Source organism: Seriola lalandi, unplaced genomic scaffold, assembly GCF_002814215.2.
Source record: "Seriola lalandi dorsalis isolate HSWRI2012SDOR001 ecotype SW California unplaced genomic scaffold, Sedor1 jcf7180002054958, whole genome shotgun sequence".
Taxonomy (NCBI): Eukaryota; Metazoa; Chordata; class Actinopteri; order Carangiformes; family Carangidae; genus Seriola; species Seriola lalandi.
This window is the reverse complement of record NW_019525509.1, coordinates 956,687-965,224: the sequence shown is the minus strand read 5'-3', so window position 1 is coordinate 965,224 and position 8,538 is coordinate 956,687.

Genomic DNA, 8,538 nt, shown 5'->3' with positions numbered 1-8,538 from the left:
CTATTTTTTTTCCATTTACTTGTTAGCTGGGACCAGATTCTGATGTTACACTGATGTCCTACTTTGGTCTTTGTGCAAATTAAACAAACAAGATATACAGTAACTAATGATCTTTAGAGGTGCTGGTAGCTAGATTTTGTTACCTTTGGACAGGCTAGCTGTCTCCTGCTGTCCCTGGTCTTTATGCTAAGATAAGTTAACTGTGCATGTGGTTGCTTTGCATTTGTTGGACATCAGTCAGCGGTATCAGTCTTCTCATCTAACCAGAAAGCAAATAAGCACATTTCCCTTAACACTGACAAAGTACTCAAAATGCTAATGCTCCAACTCGAAATCCCTAAACATTTTGTCAAACCAAAAATCTCCGGAGCCATTTGAAAAGTGAATGGAAAATGACCTCCAGGTTGTTGTAATTACAAAGATCGACTTAGCTAAGCTTGCATAGCTAAGTGAAAAAGACAAATCGTCCCACCACCAAAGACATGTGGTGCTCTTCCAGTAAAAGAATGGCAGACTAGTCTCCCTGCTCCGATCTGTCTGGTTGTCTCTCTCTCTCTCTGTCTGTCTCCCTGTCAGAGATTTATGACTCTGTCTCACCACACGCCTGCCACTGCACCCAAAGATGCTCAGTAATCACATCATGGTGCAAGACAGCGAAACATTTGCATATGCATGTGTGCTGTGTTTATGTATATGCGTGTGTGTGTGTGTGTGTGTGTGTGTGTCTGAGCGATGTAAATATACATTTCCATCCACATCCCTGTTTACATGGAAGAGGATAAGCACACCTTCATTTCCAATTCCATGTGTTATTTATGTAAACCAGGAGTAGGTATAATGGAGCTACCTATGGCAAGTTATTTTTCTAGTCTCACTTCATTATCTTTTTACAGCACATACAGTGTGTTGAATTGCTTTTTCAGTGAAATATGAACCTCTTAATTTTTCTTTTCTATAAAACATGTAGTCAGCAATGTTCAGGCAGCTTTATAGAAATACAATATAGGATACAATGAGGTGTGGATTTCTTTACACTATGTTTTTTCTTCTGCTTTTTATTCCATTTGGTCCCGAGGCGTCTGACGCACACACACTGTTATAATCTAGTTTTCTCAGCCATCCCAGAGTTCATGCACACTACCATCTGTAGATCAGCGTATCTGTGCCTGCGGCCTTCAGGTAAAGACAAACCACAATATACAGGAGGATGCCAGAAATATAAAGATAGAGAGATAGTGGGGGAAACACAGTGTATTGGTATGTGTGAGAGTATAGAGAGCTGTGAGAGGCTGGAGGAAGGTAGAACCCAGAGAAATGATACAACGTGCTGCAACACAAAATTCTAATTTCTACACAGCATCACGTGGAGACTTCTGACAGAACACCACAATAATGTGTATTAGCAAATGTTAAGTGGCCTGTATTAATCATGGTGCAAAGGCTTTCCAACTTCTAAACACACACTCATGTGAATAACTTTTTCCAGTGATAATGAACACCATGGCTGTACTCTAGGTCCGTGACACAAAACAAGACCAGTTACCAGGCAACCCGGGGAGACTCCAGGAAGATACCTGCCAAGGACTAAGCCCAGAATATAACCCCTCGTAAAATGGCAAATTGTTTGTTTGTTTTTTTGTTTTACACAGATTAAACAAACAAACTATAAAGAGCACTGGTAGGCTGATTGTGTTACCTTTGGACAGAGTCACTCCAGTCTTTATGCTAAGCTGAACTTATTATACAAGGCACATTACTCAATGGGAGATCTAAAAACGTAAACATCTTAGCACAAGACAACCCCTGAAAAAAGTCCAATCACAATATAATACCAACAAACTTTTTATCATGGAAACAGACAGTTTAAAATATATAAGGCACTGGTCTCCTCATAATTCACAAGCACGCATTTATCTTTTTATGCCTTTAAGTTACCTTGACATCATAGTAACAACTAACCTTGCAACATCAGTCTGCAGGTTCACTTATCTCCCTGTGGTCTGGCAAGGACATGGATAAATTTTCTGGGGAACACACATGATTTGCAGAGGGCCGAGCACAAGATGATTGACCGTTCTCTCCTTCGCTCAGACGTCAACATGACCCCTTTTGATTGAATAAACATACCACTGAGCGGTGAAAAGCAAAGGACAGTTCTGTAAACCAGAATCAACAATGTCTCAATTGTTATTACTGAAACTGCAGCTTAGCATGATGCACAGCACCTCAGTGGTCTAGTCATACATACATTTTAAAAATAAAACAGCAGCGAAAAAAGCTATGGACATGAAAGGGTCAATGACAGAAGTCACATTCAAGGACAGACATTATATTAGTTCTTATAAATGAACAAATTTGCATTTTAATGGGCCATCTCATAACTGTGACTCATGAAACAGTTCTCGTGGAAGAATATAGACGTCTATCATGTTGCATTTCTCATGTGGCCCTCAGAAATACTTGTGAGTGGGGTAATTGTAAAAGATGGTTAAATGAGTAGCACTTCATTATATTCAGTAAGAGCGTGCCATTTTTTAAATCTGCTTATGTTCACTGCTGACCTATAAATCCCAGCCTTCATACATACACTTTAGGGCTGTGTCCGTCTCCATTAATATGTTTTGAATAACAAACATGATTGCGATTGAGGTACTCGGCTGAGAAAATGTGTGAATAATTTTTGTGCAGTTTTTGGACTAGATTTTAACTCACTGCTTATTGGAGAACATGAAATGCATTTGCTTTTTGTTGCTTTTTGCACTCGCTTGTTGATTCTTCTGCAGTCCTGTGTATAGCAACTGACTTTGCATCTTTGTGAGTTAGCGAGCTGAGGCTCATATACCAATAATTAATCAGAAAAATATAAATAGTACATTTTATTGAGCCAATTAAGACATTTTAGCCCTACATAGGTTAGTCATATTAATTATATGCCCTCTCAGAGAGATGATGAAGCCTCCAGAGTTCAAAGCCTTCTAGAGTAATCAGTATTAATCAGCCATGTGTGACTTCAAAAAAATCTGAACCGAAATAAAATGGCAGGACAAAGACACACACACACACACACACACACACACACACACACACACACACACACACACACACACACACCACACACACTGCACACAGATGTCAGCTTGTTGCCGTTTTTGATGATGGAAAAAGTCAATATTTCCACCAGCCTCTCTCCAGGGGTTTTCAGATGAACGTGACATGGGCAGGCCCCTGGGAAAGGTCAGCACAGCTCAGAGCCCCCGAGGGGCCACAACAGATCCAACACTGAGGGATCAAAAGCTAGGATGTTGCCCACCAGTATAACTTCGCAGAGGGGGCGTTAAGGAGGACTTAGCCTGGAGAGGTGGAGGAGATGGAGGACGAGGAGAGACAACAAGGAGAAAACAAAGTAGCGAGTGGCGTGGTAGGAGAGGTTGAAAGGGAATAGAAGGAGATGGGTGGATATGCAATGTGAGTCACCTGTAAGTCAGCACCTTCATTATTGTGGCCCATGCAACCTTTACAGATCTCCTCTTTTCCTCTTTCGGCAAATTGTGTTTGACATAAGGTGAAACAAAATCATAACCCATGTTCCCTATTTCCATTTCACAGCAAATTCTCTTGGTTTAATGTGTTTCGATTTTTCAGTGAACTTTATTTGGAGTTGACAAGTGCTGATGAGATAATTGTGTGTCCAGTAAACAGAACTGATGCAGCCTCAGTGAGGCTGTCTAAACTAGCGCAAGTGTGAAATGAACTCTGAAGGGTGTGGACTCAACTGTCACACCACTACATCCAAAGCAGAGACACACGTGCTTGTAGCTAATGAAGCTGCACCTACGTGTGCACAGTAACTCACACACAGACACAATCAGACTGCGACAGCTGATCAGACTTCGGGAATGAAAAGGGTGAGGGGTGTCAGTGGACATGTAGTCCGAGGTGGCGAGAGTAAATAAGGAAAGAAATTAGACAATTGTGTGTTTGTTGTTGTGATATTGACAGTTTCGATATGGGAAAGACATGGCTGTAAAACAAGATGCTGAAAAACAGGGGAAGAAACAGAGCATGTGCTCTAGGTTTTAATCACAGACTAGCTTCACTTTCATTGAACAAAAAAGGCAAATTGAAAATGTATTTTGTCAGTAAGATTGTGCGTCAGTAACTTCAGCACTCTATACCAGATAAAGCCATACAGTGAGTCCTTAAACGAGCTATTTTTAAGTTAAGCTATGCCATAGCTAATGTTAGCATTAACAGCTATTTTACTTACTACTCTAGAAGAAATGTTGCAATTTCAGCATCAAACTTCATTCCTTCAGTCACCAAGAGCTGTCTCCAGCAATGGAGACTCTTGTTTTGCCTCTATTTCTATCACCTCTGTCCCCGGCCCATTCGGGCTGTTTCGTCACTTTCCGATATGGAGTCACTCTTGCATCCAATCTGCCCTGAAGAGGTAGTGTTGCTCAGACGGCGTATTATAACCTCTTGTCTTGTGATGCAACAACAGCTGAAGCTCTGGTAAGTAAACGGCTGTGAAAGGTAATAAGCCTACTATAGCCTATGTAGCATTTAGGAATGAAAATCCCTAAAACATTTTTGATTCATGATGCAATGTAGACAAGATTTTCTCACTAGCAGCTGCTAGGCTCTCTTGTTTACATGTGTCCGTGATTACAGAAGTTATGAAGCAGTAGAATGATTGTCAGAGAGCGTACAGAGCGCCTGAAAGCCTTAAGTGCCTCTTCAGAGAGAAAACCACTGCCAGCCCCATGAATCATAAAATTCAAAAGGGAGAAAAGAGAGTGACTCATAAGACTAAAATCATCCAGTTGCTGCCTGTGTGCAACACACACAACGGTGAAAAAAGACAGAGAGAAAGAGGAGAGAGGAGAGCAATAGCAGCAGCATGCCTACGTCACTGATGAAAGAGTAACCAGACCCTTGGGGCAGAGGGGATAAATAAAGGCGCGAGGAGCGTGGGTAATATTACCCACATCTCCCTGGTGCTTGTGGCCTTGCTGCCTGTCATGCTCTGCTGTGCAGTGATGTCACTCAGACTGCAGAGAGGCTGGCTCACCCTGCCCCTCACCGACATACACAAACACATACACTGCAGATGCTTAATTATTAAATGCACCGCATATATATTAATACACAGACACACAAACACATGATTCCTCATCAATATCTATCCGGTCAATAATTCATAGTACACTGTCAGTGCAGTCTGCCACTAACTGCCTTTCATATACACTAGATATCCTAAGATAAACTCTTGCTCTGCTCCACGTTTTTCTTCTTCTTCTGCATCTTTGGCTGCGTTGTCATCCACTTGTCTATGATCAAAAACCTTTTTCTAACATTTAGAGCCTCACTTCAGCACATGCAGAATGAGACAGAGGGCAGCATGGTGGATAGGTAAGGATTCAGGTCTCCTCCTATTCCACAAACAAGGTTAAACCACACACTTGTGTACTTCAAAAGCTCTCCCTAAATATAGCACGAGAGGAGGAGAGAGAGAAAGAGGATGAGGAGCTGCCTGGTTTGCACCCATATATAACCTCTGCCTCACTGCCAGGCAGCACATGGTGTCACACTAAACTGTGTCCCTGCTTTCAACCCCAGTTCAGCCCCCTCAGCACTTTAGTCATCTGCTATAAATAGGCATACACACAGACACAAACACCACAGCCACTAATTCATATTGTCTATCTACTTTTATTTTCTTCACTTGAAGAGGTTTCAGCGGTTTTGAGGCTTCACCTGCATGCTTGTGTTTTGTTCATGGTGTGCTCCCGACCAATTCTGTTTTGCTTTGCTTTAATGGCTCAGAAAATGCTTAGCCCAGCCCATCACAGTGAAATACTGCGTACCTCCACGGGAGGCCAAGGGCACTCTCACCAGGACAGAAGAGGGCTTTTAAATCACTTTTGATCACAGTTGCACACATGCAATCAGACAGACACGCGCACACAGAGCGCAAGCGGACAGGGGCGACGGGAAGCACGTGCTGTATTTACACAACCCTTCAGTCAGGGGGACACACTGAATTTATAGATTAATATCGTGTGTGTGAAACTGCATTAGCTTTTGTATGATTCATTCCTGGAACTTCACTCCTGATCATTTTATCCCTTCAAACTGAAGATTTTTATTGTCAGATACAAGGTTCTGAATTAAAAAGCATCTTTCTGTTTGTGGAAATGTAATGTGATGGTGTGGTGATCAAACTGCTGCAGCTGCTATAAACAGCAGAGGGCTGCATCTGAATGTACACACAGAAGTAAAAGCCACGACTCTGGCCAAACCAAACAGTGTGTGTATGACGGTTTAGACTCCAGGTGTGTGTGGGACTGACTGACTGTGTGTGTGTGTGTGTGTATGTGTGTGCGTGCGTGCGTGTGTATTTGTTTTCATGTACACATCAATTAGGAATTTTATTTGTATTTACTAGTAGCATCTAAAACTCTAGTTTTTGTGGAAATCTTCCCACGGTTTTTAACTATCCTATGAAATTTTGGAAGAACACAAACACTCTTTGTCTCCACGTCATGTTGTCTGGAGATAAAGAGTGTTCATGTTCTTCCAACCAGATGGAGACAAACAGCTGTTTTTGATGCCTGAATTACCATATTTCATTACATTTTTTGGTAAATTAACTTCTTTTTAAGCCATTATGGCAGACTCATTTTGAGAGTCACGTTCATTTAAATGTAGTTACCAGATATATGTTATGGTGGCTGTGTTAGCTTTGTGTTTAATTCTGTCTAGGGCTTATTTTTTCTTTCCTTCTAAGACAAACATGTATGAACACAGACACCCAGAGAGTGCAGACCTCCACCAAGGCCAATGTCAAACAATATATACCAGGCTCCAGAGTTCTTACCCGCCCTATGTCCTGTCCCTCCACCAAGTCTGGTGCAAATCAGTTCTGTACTTTTTGCGTAATCCTGCTGACAAATAAACAGACACGAGTGAAAACATAAACACCTTGGTGGAGTAATGAGCCCCACTGTCACTTCTGAGCAGAAAGCTGCCCACAGAAATCCAAAGACCCTGTTATGGGGCGGTTGGGTTTAATGTACTCTGATTTGACTCCATGTGAGATTCATGAGGGGAATGGTTCAAAAAAACAGAATGGATAAATAAAAAGTATTATTGGCTGTGGCTACACTCTGACAGCATTTCTATAATAGGCATGCAAATCCAAAATATCGGTATGAAAAAATTAGGCAACAGTGAGGGGCATCAGTTGAATCAACAGAGTTTGGCTGAGCTGTGCAGATCAACACGCCTACAATAATTTAAAGGAGTAGTTCGGATTATTTTATGTGGGGTTGTATGAGGTACTCATGCATAGTCAGAGTGTTACCTGCACTAGATTCAGATTAGCGCGCTGCCAGTTAAGAGAGCCGACTGGGAGCACCGGCACACCAGCAGAGCTAGGTGTTGCTGTGCACAGGGCCAGCAGAAAATACGTGCTTTAGACACTTTTAAAAACACCCAACGAAACAATCCAATATCTGTTTAAATGTACGCTTTGTGAAGAATATTTTCAGCGATTTATCCTCCCATCCAAACAGCACTTTTCACTCTGACTACGCATGACTACCCCATACAACCCCATGTAAAATAACCTGAACTATCCCTTTAAATTGTAGACTACAGGATAAGGCATATAGACATTAAGTGTGTACATATTGTCTTAAATAGTCATGTGCTCACCATTCGCTGCTTACAGAGGAGCAATAAATTCAGAAGCTGTTTTTTTTCCTTGTGCGAACTTTAACTTTGGATGTGGGTGTGTCCGGTTGCAGCCTGCAAGTCAAAAATGATTGACAAGCGACCTCTTTGCTCGGAGGCTGCCAAAGAAGCTGGAGAAAATTAAGAGAGCAGAACACAGAAACGAGGGCACTCTTCAAATGTTGACTTTGCAGACTGAGTGGCGCTCAGGATTTGTTTTGTGCACCTCGAATCTTTTGACACCACCATTCTTCCACAGAGGAATTGTTTGGTACAGAGCAAGTAATTGATTTGTTAAATTCTGGCATGCAGCAGCATCAGGTGCTGTTTGAAATGAAGAGAAGAAGATTTTGCAGTTCAAATGACAAATGAATCATGATGGTATAAACAGACAAAAAATAAAAATAAAAAAAAGAGCAGCAGTACCAGCACACACAACACAAAAAAAATCCAGACAGTCACAATGGCGTTCAAGGAGATCTAATGTTTGAACCTCAAAGAATTGACTGCCTCAGATCAGCTATTTGAGTATTCATACTGTATCTTCTCTCTCCGTCCAGGGGAGCCGAACCACATGCTTTGGGATTGCAAGTTTGAGGGAAAACACACAAACAGACACCTCTCATCTTGTTTCAGTGGAACTGAAAGCTGGAAGCTGGGGGAGTCCTGATAGTATGTAGCAGATCTCTTTCTCTCTCTCCTCACCACCGCCACATGTTTCACACCACTGTCATCTGGGGAGCCTCTCCTCTTTCCTCTGTCTCAGTTCTCTCTCTCTCTCTCTCCCCCACCCACCCA